Source organism: Vulpes lagopus, chromosome 16 (genome assembly GCF_018345385.1).
Source record: "Vulpes lagopus strain Blue_001 chromosome 16, ASM1834538v1, whole genome shotgun sequence".
Classification (NCBI taxonomy): domain Eukaryota; kingdom Metazoa; phylum Chordata; class Mammalia; order Carnivora; family Canidae; genus Vulpes; species Vulpes lagopus.
In genome coordinates, this window is record NC_054839.1 from 22076851 (window position 1) to 22090714 (window position 13864).

The 13864-nt window shown below is 35.6% G+C and overlaps 1 pseudogene; it reads left to right on the forward strand.

Moving 5' to 3' along the window:
- The first annotated feature begins 1505 nt into the window (after nt 1-1505).
- The window catches only part of LOC121476756, a 52666-nt pseudogene continuing 40307 nt past the window's right edge, over nt 1506-13864 (forward strand).

The following is a 13864-nucleotide window of genomic DNA, read 5'->3' on the forward strand; positions in this document are numbered from 1 at the left end:
TCTACAAACAATACTGAACCTCATACTTAGAATTTTTGTGTTATCTTAGCAAAGTTCCTGAAATATGGAAATTTTTTTAATTATTAAGATGAGTGAATGATAATGTTAATGTAATCATTCAAATGTGATAACAAACCATACCTTGTTTTTATTCCCGGTCACTTATTTGCCTGGACAATTCTCACATTAGTCCTAGAATAAATAGCATTAGTCACCTTGTTATCTATCTTTTTCTGGCATTGGAGCCTTAGCAAAGTACACAAGTATTTAATTACATTTTGGATCTTCTAAATACTAAAGATTTGAGTTAAGTAAGTCACAGAAAATTCAAATTCAGCCAATTGTATTAAAATGGGACTAGGAGTAAATCTTATAATTTTTATCACATAAAATTATTCTACCTTTGTCTGAATATTAATAATTATAATATTTAGTGTCTTGAGAAATGTTATTTATAATAGCCATCAAATAGTATTTATGTTCTCAGTGTATGCTTGAAATGCAAATCAATGTTTTTGTGCTGAAATTGGTCAAAGAAGCAATGTGTCTCTCCTCATTAAGTTATACATATTGAGGAAAATTGACAAATATGTTATATCTGACACATAATAGGCCATTTTATGAACACACTCAATGCATATTCCTCATATAACATATATTCAGATATTATATAGGTATATGTATATACAGGATATCCTAGCTATTTTATTGTTGTGTCCATGAAGAATACTACCTAAAGAGTCACATTCTGAAGATTACAGAGCAAAATGATGAGAAATGGGTGTTTTTTTTTGCAACATGTATACAACAGTTCAGCCTCAGTGATAACAATATTAGCAGAGTCTGCACTAAATTTTTTTCCAGAATCGGGAATGCATTTTGCTGATCCATCCATATTTTAGCAGCCTGTCTAATTAAAGGATACATTAGTAGTAGCTTCTGGAATGGAGTAAAACTCATGGTCTGTTCAAGGTTAAAAATCACAATTGCGGTTGCATTAACATCTGAATTTTATCATTCAAGCTGACAAAATTGAGGGCAATGCTATCAGGTGAAAAGTTAAGAATAACAGAGAAAAGGAAAGTAAATATCCACTGATGTGATTTATTTGATGATAATATAGAATTTAGAGGTGGGATAAGTCTTAAAGATGATCTATTTAATCAATGTATTGGAACAGCTTAGGAAATAGGTGCCCCCCCCCCATTCAAGAAAATACATAACTTGTTTAAATGGCTACATCCCCTAGAGATTAAAGGCAAAGAGGCAGGGGGTCCAGAACTCAGTTGTTCTAATTAGTATTGTATTTCCTGTTCTTACACAGATTGCTTCCAGAGGAGGTGATTTATTTTGTAATAGATTGACCTAAGCCACTCAGATTTCCTTGTTTTAGGCTCATTTCTTGGTGTTGAAAGAAAAAAAGGAAGGGAGGCAGTGCCTTAAGGGATAAGGAATTCTTGCCTAGGAACCTGAAATATGCAGTGATGAAGGAATAGCAAAAGGACATGACGGTTTTTGTGCCAGGCATGCTCATACGCATCATCTTACATAATCCTTGCTGCATCATGTCAGGTAGGTGTAACTCAACCAACTTTCAGAGTTGAGAAAATGGCAGCTTTCTTAAGGTCACACAATAAAGTAGTGATGGATTTGGGATTACACTAAATCGCTAGTTGCCATGTTTGAAGTGTCTGAGATGGCATATTTGCATAGATTGTATCTAAATTTCATGTCAACTCAAAAAAAGAAGTTCAACAGCTTGCCTAGGTATTAGAGAAAATAAGCAACAATTCTGAATTTCAACTTGGAGGAGCCTAACATCTGTTGAAGATCTTGTTTCTAGATCACACCTGAGCTTGACAGTTCTTTGACACTTCACTGCTCCCAGCATAAATTTCTTTGTTTGAATGGTGGCAGAGTTCCTCCTGCTTTGAGTATTCTTGTATGGATAATTCAGAAAACATGTAAAAATGGGTTTTGAAAAATATAATATTAATGCATTTTCCCTGTGAGTACATGAAATTGAAATAAAAGAATTTCTGGTATGTGTTGTAGCCCCAATTTTCCATTGCACCCAGAAAAAAATTAGTCTTTTAAAAATGATGTTCTTGGCAGTTTTAAGATATTTTAAAAGTTAAACTATTTTTAAAAATCTTAATTGCACATACTGCTTTGTAGCTCTCTGGTGTTAGGAAAAATAATGCAGCCCAGTTTTCCAGGACTCCCCTATGGAATGCATTTTTAAAACTTTTGCCTTTTTTCCCCAATGTACTCACAATAACTTGGCAAACACTGAATTCTGTCTTTAAAAATTAGTTTTCATCTTATAAATAAATCCATAATTCACTTCAAAATTAATTTTAATCTCTACTGCTCTATGAATTAAATGTTTTTCACTGAATAGATTTTCTATATATTTTAATCCAATTTATGTAGTTAATTATACTGCTGTTTCATTGCATTTCACACTTTTTATTTAAATCTCACATTACTAATCAAGACATCAGTTTGCTTACAAGTTCTTAGTAAGTAGACAGTTTCTTTAATAATTGAGATTAGTTACTTTCTGTATAGTGTCTTCCAAGATCCTCATTTTTATTAAACCTGCATTATAACTGATGTGTTGATATATACAAATATTTATATAAAATTGATCTCTTGTTTAAAAGAAGACAGTAATGTGGTAAAACAAAAGACAAAATATGATTATATGTATGTCTCGTGAATAATGAAAACACACAAAGGCTAATCCTTTTGCCACAGAAAATTAAAAAAAAAAAAAAAACAAAAACAAAACACCTCACTAAGTGAAATGTGACTCAGCAAAATGGCTCTTGTTTGTAATCTATATCTGTGACAGTGAATTATGATACAACTCCATTTCCAGGTACAAACCATATTACTAATGTTATTTGTTTTTATGTTCATAGTTTTTAGATTATTTTGAACATGATATTAAGACTGTCCCTGTGATTTATGATTTTTTTCTTCTTACTATAACTCTAGAATTACATACTCTAAAGCTATCTTTCAGGTAAATGAAAGTTGCTCAAACTAATTTATCTTGACTGTGTCTAATAATCACACCTATGGCAACTAACATTTTTTAGATGCCTACTCTGTGAGGTAAAATACTTCAAAAGTCATTATTAAAGGAGACGTATGTCATAATTTTCCTACCAGTTATCTTTCCATTTGCTTTGAAGATTTTATTGTCATAAATCATGATATTTCTGGTCTTCCTGTAATAGGATCTTGTAAGAGGATCCTCATGAGGGAGAGTGAAAGCTTATGATCTTAAACAGGAATAAAAAGGTAGCTCCAAATGTCCTGATTTTCAGGAAGCTGATAAGAAGAACAGAGAGCTTGCTGAGAATGATCTGTGGGTAGTGACAATCAACTCTCTGATGAGTTGAAATGTTAGAGTTGGGTAGATTAACTTCAGAACACTTCATCCATCATATTTTGCTCTCTATCAATGCTTTAATCCTGGGGTCTCCAGCAGGGCTCTCTTGTCCTTGATTTATTTAAGCGTGCACACACACACACACACACACACACACACACTCCTCCAGCACTGTCACTTTCTTTTGGTTGTGACAATAGACTATAGAGCCTCGTTTATATTTATAGTGCTGACAATTCAACAAGAACTTAACTCAGGGTCCCAAATGCCTGTTAATTTCACAGCCACTCTGACACACGTACACTTGTCTATACCCTATGGGGCACATGTGAAATATTGTAAAGGGTTTGGTACCCAGAATGATTAGAGACCAGCCAGGAGCTTATATCATGCCCTGAGCAATACTGCAAGAATTACTTCAGGGTCCTCTGGTTGTGCAGTGGGGTTTGAGGAGACATCTTGACCTTTCTAGCCCGAGTAAACCTGATGGCCCAGCTCCAATCAACCTCTGCTGTCTTTGGAGTGGACTCAGAATCACCTCTGTCTAATCTAGCTTCTAATCTCAAACTTCCCAGGTTTCATGCTTAAATATCAACTCGAACCTCAAATTAGACCTATTTTTAAAATTGACCTAAAATGAGACTTATAAATGCAGAGAATTTATAATTTGTTCACAATAGATATTCCATTGATATCAAGTACATAACTGAATCAAAAAATAAATTATTTGAGTTGCCATCCCACTGTACCTAACCAATGGAAGAATTATGCATGTAAATTCATGTATTGCAGATAACTCTCTCAATTATGCTTTTGTTTATTTAAGCAGAACCTTATGAAATAAATTATCAAGCAGTGGTATCCCTTTGTCATATTATCAAAACATTCTACTAGAAAACAAAAGTGCATTGATTAAAACATACATTATTCTGAATGTGTCATATGTTAAGATTATTTAGCATACCATGAATTATTTTCTTTCCTATATAATTTTTAGTAGTTTTATGGATGCTTTTACAATATGTTTTTAAAAATGAGGTCACAGGCTAGATTTCTGGTGTATTTTCCTCTACACAAAGCAATTGCTTTTTTGATTACTTGTTTCTTTAGCATAATAACTAGAGCTGAGGGGCAACATGCATTGTCATTGGCATCTGAGGCAACATGCATTGTCATTGGCATCTGAGTATTTGAAATTTAATTTTAAACAAAATTAGATAAGTCTTGGAACTATAAACTTTGACTAACACCAAGTTGTGACTTACACTCCATAATACATTGCCAAATAATGGTAAAAATTGTGTGTACCTTCAGCAAAAAGGCAAACTCAGAAAGGGGTCCATTAACAAGCATTTTCATCACAATATAATTATTTCACAGTATTCCATCCTAACACCTAGCTTTTCAAGAATTTTTGACAGAGGTTTAAATTTTTCTGATGAAATTCTGTGAGAACTATAAGTTATTATAACTGGTTTCAAACTTCTTAAAACAAAGTACTTGTACATAATGAAGATATTTCTATACATTATGCAATAATTTTGCATAATGGGCAAAATCCTCTAACACAAAATCTATTTTATAATAAAGTGTTGAAAATCTTATGTAATTTGTTGAATACTGTACTGAAAGTAAAAAAAAAAAAAACAGAATGGTTGTATGGGTACAGAATGATTGTCAGTGGTACAGTGTTGACTCTCATGATGGTATGGCTGACTGGGAGCTATGGCTCACTGCCCTGCCTAGTGTCATGAGAGAGGATTGTACCACATATCGGGAGTCTAGAAGAAGATCCAAATTAAAAATTCTAACTATGTTTTCTCCTGAATGTGTATGGCATTTGCATCATCGTAAAGTCAAGAAAACAAGTTGAAGTCAAACTATTATTGTAAGTCAGGGACCATCTGTATAACATTTGTTAGTTTACCATTATTTCCATTGTAAACTATCATTGACAGATATGATGAGAGGCAAGCAGCCTTATCAGCTTCCTTAATTGTGTGGAAAATGTGATTCGCATGTTCTTCTATCTTAGAAATTTCTCAAATTGACAAAGATGAGTACTTATTTAAGTAACTTTTACATTTTACTTAGAAATATGAAGTAGTATGCATTTTTAGGAATAGTTTAAATCAACTCTATTGTTTACAGTAACATCCAAAAAGAAAGTGGCTCTTTGGGCTGGAGTTTTGTTTTGTTTTGTTTTTTAATAAACCAAGGACAAGAGAGTTCTGCTTGAGACCCCAGGATTAAAACATTGATAGAGAGCAAACTATGATGGACAAAGCATTCTGAAATTAATTAAAAAATCTGTATTTAAAACAATTCTATTTTTTTAGTTTAGTAATACATGTATTTTCAAGGATATGCTCCTAGCAGATACCACAAAAATTTCTGGAGTAACCTCTATGTTTTTTGGGTACAAACATGAGTGCCTGAAGCAGTGTTGAGGATATCTGTTCATTACTAAGTACAGCACCACTTGACCACAAGCTCAAAATAACTACAGAAGTCACTGCCTCACAGTTTTCTGGAGTAATATTTGGTCAAGGAAATCTGGGCCTTAGGCAGTGACAAAGATCATCGTGTCTTGTAATCCCGTGTCTGGAAGAAATTTGCAGAATTCTCTTTATATTCTACCCTCAAATTGCCACTTCATCTGTCATCTCATGTCTCCAGGAGGATGTACCAAAACTAGGGTTGCCATATAACAGTCACTCTAATTGGCAGTCCAGTAAATTACTTTTGGAAGTCTTACATCTCAGGTTTCCACAGGGGAACTAGGAAATACTAAGATTTCATCCTCTGATTATCCTTTTAAAGCAGTTTGCTTGTCCTTATCATGACTGAATAGTAGACTGAATAGTACTCTTTTCTCTTTTGCCTTGTTCTCAAAACTAGTTACCACTGTCTCCTCAAAGAAACACACGCAAATACACACTCTGTCTCAGGACCATTTGCCCCTGAATCCACAGATGCTCAGGTGAATGTTGGCAGGATTATAAGCTTTTTGTAACCATGTCCATAGACACCAAAATTTGTGAGACATATTTTAACTGTTGTCAGGTGCCTAGAAAGGGAAATAGAGAAAGCTATCTGCTTATTGGAGGGCAGGTCACTGATTAATGGCAATAGTACTTTGTGCAGGCAAAAAAAGAGAGAGAGAACTAAGTTAATTGTCAATAATCATCTGTCTTTATGTATATTATATATAGAAAAATATTAACACACACAGGATATCAGAAGGTAACTTTGTGTCTTTAAATGCTTCTGGTAATTATTAATAATCAGAGCACCAACATTACTTGAGTGATATATGAAGCACTGTGTTATGCAATTTATATATATGTCAATATTTATAAATATATACATATAATATATTATATGTTTATATATAGAATTTATATATAAGCATATATATGCAATTTATATATATTTCTTATATATATTATATATTTCTTCATTTAATCATAACAATGATCTTATGAAGTTCTTGTGTTCATTTTAAATAACTGAAACAAAAAGAATAAAAAATGCCATATCTTTACTAGGAAAATTTCCCTCCTAGTCTCCCTCAGATAAACACAAATTTGCTCAGTGATCCAGTTGCCCTGTCACTCACCTCTTCACTCAATGAGCAGCAACTAAAACAGCAATCAATGAGAATGGATTAGAACTGCCAAAATAAGAAAAACTATTTTCATGCTTTGGAGAGGACACTATTTACTCCTTTCAATTATTTCCCAAAATAACTGGCTAAAAAGTAGATAAAAAGAATAATCAACTGAATGCAAAAACCATTGCCTCCAAAGGCATTTGCATAATACGGTGGGGGTGTTTATTTCCACTTTTTCTTACTCTCATAGAAAGGAATGACTTAATGCATTACTCCCCAGGAGACAAATGTGTGGGAAAAATACATCTGACTAATAATTTTTTTTTGACTAATAGATTTAAGAAAAGAAATCAGTGTGGTTGACTCAGTGTCTCCTAGGTATCCTTTTGTATCCAGCTGCTTTGCAAGACATATGCATCCTCTTCTGCTTCATGGAATAAGCTTTGAGTCTGGCTCTTGCCCTGCAGGGGAGGTGTGCAGATGTCCAAAGCACTAGGGACTGTGTGACTAAGTCTGTGGAATTCTAGGGTGAAGGATAAGCAAGTACATTTTGCCAAATTAACTGATGTTCTGTTCTCTACTCCATGTTATCAATAATTAACCTAGCATTTCATGTGTCGTTTTCAGTTCTATGCCTAATTTCAAATCTGAAAAAAGTAGAAAGGTATTTTTTATTGGCTTCAGAAAAAACCTGTATCCTACAGTTATTGGGAAGCCTAGAAAATATAGAAGTAATGGTATTTGAGGACCAGATATGATGGAAATTTGCTGTAGTACTAATAAAATCCTTAGGGTATAAAGGTCATGTGGCATTTTGAATTAAGCCTTTCATAGTGGCTTATTCATAGGGCATTTGCTGTTTTTAAAGGTTCAATGTTGTTTTTAACGGGCCTTTGGCATATTAAATATAGGCTCTACAGAACTTAATATGCAGGAAGAGAATTCTCGGCCACTGACACCGATCTAACCTAAGGCATGAGATAGTCCTTTATGACTGAACACAATCCTACCTAAGCTGATACAGATTTTATGTAGCAAATAAATTATACTGAATAAAAGGAGACTTTGAGACATACTTGGTGCTTATTTAAAACAAACAAAAATCCATTAAACTAGCATTTAAGTCATTTGAAGTGTGGATAATTTTCCCTGCTTTTCATGTGCTTCTCAGACATTACCTCAGATTGGGATTTATAATTGCAAAGTTAGCTAAATTTCCAGTAAGAAGTTCACAGAGTGACCAACGTGTGAGCTAGATTGTGGCAGGGAAGACATTCCACATTCTGTTGGTTTTTACATAGCTTTTAACTACAATAAAGGTTAAAAGAAAAATATCTAAGGGTACACTTTTTTAGTAACATATATTTTCTTTTCAGTCAGGACTCTTGAGAACAGAACAGAACCTGAATTCGTGGCTTCCAAAACTCTGATTTCAGAGATCCTAATTATGACTCCATCTGCATAAGCTCAGCAGAGTTTATTATGCAAAGAATGGTAGAGAGGCCATTAATTTATAAGGAATATGCCATCAACTTCAACTGAGGACAAAAAAACATGTTGTAAAGATATACAAAGGCAACTTAAACCTGAGCTAGAACATTCTGCATCTAGGAATGCCATTTCTCAGGAAATCCAAAACTAATTGGCTTGATTTAAAAATGTCCTTTGTTCTTGATGATCGGGAGTAGTAAAAAGTGAAAACACCATAAATTTAAGCTAATTAAGCTTGAGGAGGAGAGAATTTCCACACAAATGTTGTGATTTTAAAGGAGAGGATATATACCTTTGAAAGGGGATAAATGAGATCTTGGCGATCACGCCATATAGATAAGAAAGCAGAGGAGACGCACTTTGGTGTAATTAATTTTCAGGAAGGTATTAAAGAAGGGACACCTGTCTTGGTTTCACTATCAGAATGAATGGCTGGGTTCCCCTAAAAATAAATAAATAAATAAATAAATAAATAGGAAAATGCAAGGTTTTCCTGATTGGGAACCTCATTGAGAAAGAATCCAAAAACATATTGCGATGTATCCTCTTGATAATTAAATTAAATAAAGAATCCATAAAACTGGATGAATCACAATTTGAAGATAAGAGAAGGTATGAACAGTTTTGAGAGGGAATGACTAGCAACATGAGTGTATGTAGCCACATAATTACTGAATGAGATTTGGGGAAATACAGTTAACTTAGGTGGGGAAGTCCTGCTTGTGCTCTGCAGAAACAGGCACAAAAGGAAGGAGGCACCAGGAACCTGACACTGAGTCAGTCTGGGTAATAACAAATCATATTCACCCTCAGTTTGGTGGTAATAACAAATAATATTCATCCTCGGTTTGGTGGAAATATTCAGAGAAGGGATGTAAAGATACACAATTTTTCTTTGAATATTCATTGATTTTTTTCAGACCAAAATGTTCACTTGCTCTATTTAACCAAGGGGCCTCACAAAACAAAAATCAAGAATTATATAGGGAATGCAAATGTCTAGTGCCACCAGAAAAAGGGTAAAATAAACCTTTATATTTAGGGAAATGACTCCAAATGTGGTAGAGTGAAAAAAAGAGGTGAACATAGGCTCAACTGCTAAAAAGGCTCAGCAAAACCTCCCTCAAAGCACCGGGGTCAAAGAAAGCAAAAGTAAAAAAAGGCATAGCTTCCTACTGCAGAGAAAGAGAGTAGAAAGAAATGCTAATCAGAGCTGGAAATATTCAAAAGGTGAAAGAAGAGAGAGAACAGGGCTTCGCAGTGTTGCATAGAGATATCAGAGATCTCAGTCACAAGAAGGCTTTTTTCTTTTCTTTTCTTTTCTTTCTTTCTTTTTTTTTTTTATAAGATGCCCAATAACACAGGAAAAAAAAAAAAAAAAGATCTCCAGATCTGGGAACTGGGCCATCACCAGTGCAAATTTCCACACATTGCTAAAAGGCACATATGCCTCAAATACCACTTTCTGAGTGAGAAGACAGTCTAAGTAAGTGGATGACAGTCCTGGCCTCAGCTGCTGAAGAGCGAGCACCTTCCCTGTGGGGCCGCTGCCCTAGCATCCCAGAAAGCCACCTCAGCAGCCAGTGTCAGCCAGTCTCATTTTTAGAATTTAATTTCTTTACTTCAACAAGAGCTATGAACTTTGATATATTTTCAGGTTTTATATTCATTATTTGGGTTAAGGGATTCCACTTGGGATTGTAAGCTTTTCTTAAGTGGATAATGGGAGGAGCTTATCTTGAATGGGGGAACATGCCTCTGGACTACCATCAGGCTCTTTCATTAGCTATTATTTAATCTTATCTATTATTTCCGCCACTACCATTAAATTTCATCTCATGATCTTAGGTGAGGCAAGAAAGCAGTCATGGGTAATTTGTGCAGGGAAACTAGGGGGAAATACATAGTTTAGGGCTTAGCAAAGCCTTTGAGATACTTTAATTAATTACCTGTTCTAAACCAGTGCTTCTCCAACTGTAATGTACATAAAGAAGTACCTGGGGATCCTGTATAACTATAGAGTAAGTACATCTCAGCTGGGTCTGAAATTCCACATTTCTAACAAATTCTGCATTTCTAACAAGCCCCAAGTGATGCTGATTTCTCTGGTCTGAAATGATAAGGTTCTTTTTTTTTTTTTATTTCTTCTTAAGATTTTATTTATTTATTTGAGAGAGCGGGTGTGCTTAAGAAAGAGAGAGAGAGAGAGAGCACAAGTGGGGAGGCAGAGAGAGAAGCAGACTCCCCACCAAAATGGGAACCAGATGTGGGGACTTGATCTAGGGACTCCAGGTTCATGACCTGAGCAGAAGGCAAATGCTTAACCAACTGAGCCACTCAGGGACCCCTGAAATGTTACGGTTCTAAACCACTTCAAAACCCTCTGGGGAGGAAACTAACTCCCTGCCGGTGAATCCAGGAGGACCCACACAGAAGCTAGGTTGGCATGAAGGGAGTGGCATCACGAAGATGGAAACAGAGCTAGCCTGATCCGTCACCTCTCTCCTCCGTGACAGTAAGCTGCTGTGATCAGGGCTGATCATAGAATTAATCATTTAGTCTAACAAGAAATAAGATCTGAGGAGAATCAGGGGGAGATTATGTATTTCCCATTCCTCATATTTCTGTGAAAAGGGAACAAATTCCTACCTCAGAACCCAAGGAATAAAGGTCTGGGGAGAACACATCCAGCTCCATTCTGCTCCTCCACTGTCCTCTATCAAAGGGCAGAAAAACAACACATTTGCTTCCTTGGCTCAGGGGCACTCCAAGTTCTTTTGTGGGGCCACCTTGCTTGCAGGTTCTTACTTCCCCCTCAACTGCAGAGGACTAGCTTTCCTTGGTCAGGAAGGCCCTCTTCATTCAGCACTGCCAGTATTGTGTGGGTCAGTCTGTTTAACTCTGGGGTGAAGCATTTCAAGTCCAAGTGGCCATATTCTTAAAGCCACATTCACCAAACATCTTTACCAGTAATAAATATGTCATATTCTCCATTTATCTGATTCCTCTGTATTTATTTTTCAATAAGTTCCAAACTCAGGAGGGGAAGATTGAAGCGTTCCTCAGGGGCCAACTAAAAGGCCAATGGTAAATACAGTCTTCTTGAAAGACCTCCTGATTTGTGTTTTTCTATCACAGAATGGGTTTCTCTGCTGATTCTACCTGCCACCAGGCTGTATCATGAGACCAGGCTAAAAAGGAAGAAGTAGATGAATGGGCTGCTCCTTTCTGACCTTGAGGATTGTTAGAGGAAGAAGGAAGATAGTAGTTTTGTTATGGCGTCTCCTCATCTAATTGTCACTTTATCTGTTAGGTCCTAACTTTAGCAAAGTAAAAGTTTTAAAGATACCCAGGTATGTACTGTGGAACCTGAACACAAAAAGCAAATGTCCTGTGGCTATTGAAAGAACATGGAGGAAGCCACAGGTCCATTGAAGAACCTTGCTCCTCATCAGCACCCTACCCGCCAAGGTGTCAAAGAGATTACACAGAGAATTAGAATGGTGGGTGAAGTAATTAGTTAAGATGCAGCAATAATTCTTTACTTCCATCCACAACCATGTGGAGGGATCAGGCATTTGGGGTATAAATGCTTAATTCACAAAATAAAAAGAAAGTGCTGAACATATGAATAAAGATTTAGAGACTAGGGTTAGAAACAAGTCTATCTATGAGTGGGAGGACTTTCAGATGAAACCAAATGAACGAACACCATGGATGCTAGTTGTAGGTGTAGGCATGTCCCACAACACACCAAACAAAGCCAATCCAAAGATAGGGATCACCTGTCCAGTAGTTATACCAGAACAGGCCCCTTCACAGCAGGAAACCACACAGAAGTTCAGGAATCTAAGATCCTCTTAATAACCACAAGGATGCATAATTAATACACAGTTGCCATTTTGGGGAAGAGAAAGGAGAACACAATTTAAAGAGATTCAGGTTTTTAAAAAGAACTATTTAAACCAGCACTGCTGGGAAGTTGAACTATGAATTAACGATTTTAACAGGAAAAAACTGTTATCTGAAATATCTGTTATCTGAGATATCTGTTTCCTTGCCACTGGCATGTGGTTCATAGGAAATATCAGAGAAGCTATGGAATAAATAAATAGAAGCTACATTTCTGTACCAACCAAATTTAAAAAATGAGAACAGAGGTAGAATAAGACTTAGAAGATAAACCCAGGTGACTGAATCTCAATCTAATGGCATTTAAGAAATGGACAACAAAGAAAATGGAAGACAAGCCACCATGAAAGATAAGAATTACTAAAAGCTAAAGAGAAACATGGAATCTTAAAAGTATTTTTTACCAATTGCACACATATGCACAACATTCATACCTTTATATATTGCTGTAAAATTGAACATGTGAGTAATACAGAAAAAATTATAAGAAAATTCATAGAAGAGAAAAAGAGTATCAATAATCTAAAGAAAACAAACCTGTCTCAGAATTCTTATTAGCAAACTATATATTAGAAGACAATGTGCGACGCCTGGGTGACTCAGTCAGTAGAGCATCTGACTCTTGATTTTGGCTCAGATCATGATCTCATGGTCCTGAGACAGAGCCTCTTGTAGGGCTCCATGCTCAGCAGGGAGTCCACTTGAGGCTTCTCCCTCTCCTTCTTCCTCTGCCCCTCACCCAGCTCGTGTGCTTGCATGTTCTCTCTCTTTCTCCCTCTCTCTCTCTCTCTCTCTCTCTAAAATAAATAAATAAATAAATCTTTAAAAAAGACAATAGAATATAGACTTTCTAAGCTCTTTTAAAAAAGATTTTATTTATTTATTCAAGAGAGATAGAGAGAGAGAGAGGGAAAGAGGCAGAGACACAGACAGAGGGAGAAGCAGGCTCCATGCAGGGAGCTTGATGTGGGACTTGATCCCAGGACTCTAGGATCCCTGGGCCGAAGGCAGGTGCTAAACTGCTGAGCTACCCAGGAATCCCCCAGACCTTCTAAATTCTGAGGGAAAAGTTTTTCCATGTAGAATTGAAAACCCTGACAGCTTAACAGTAATATCTGAGTTAGAACAAAGCCATTACAAAATTCCCAAGCTTGGAAATTTATTTCTGGCCCACCTTTTCTTAGGAAATCAGTTGAGCATGTGCTTCAAAAAACAATGAGAAAAAAAAATTAAATGAGTAATAAGTCAAGGAAAGACCCGGAGATCAGTGAAAGAAAATTCTAGGTTAAAAGTCAAAGCAAGAAGACAGAATTCTCTGGAAAGTAGGTCATGGGTATGAAAAAATGGTATGTATCAAACTTGACAATATAATTGAAAATTTGAAAAAAAGAGGTTATGATATTATATAATAAAACATAGATTAAAAGAGAAATGGTAAT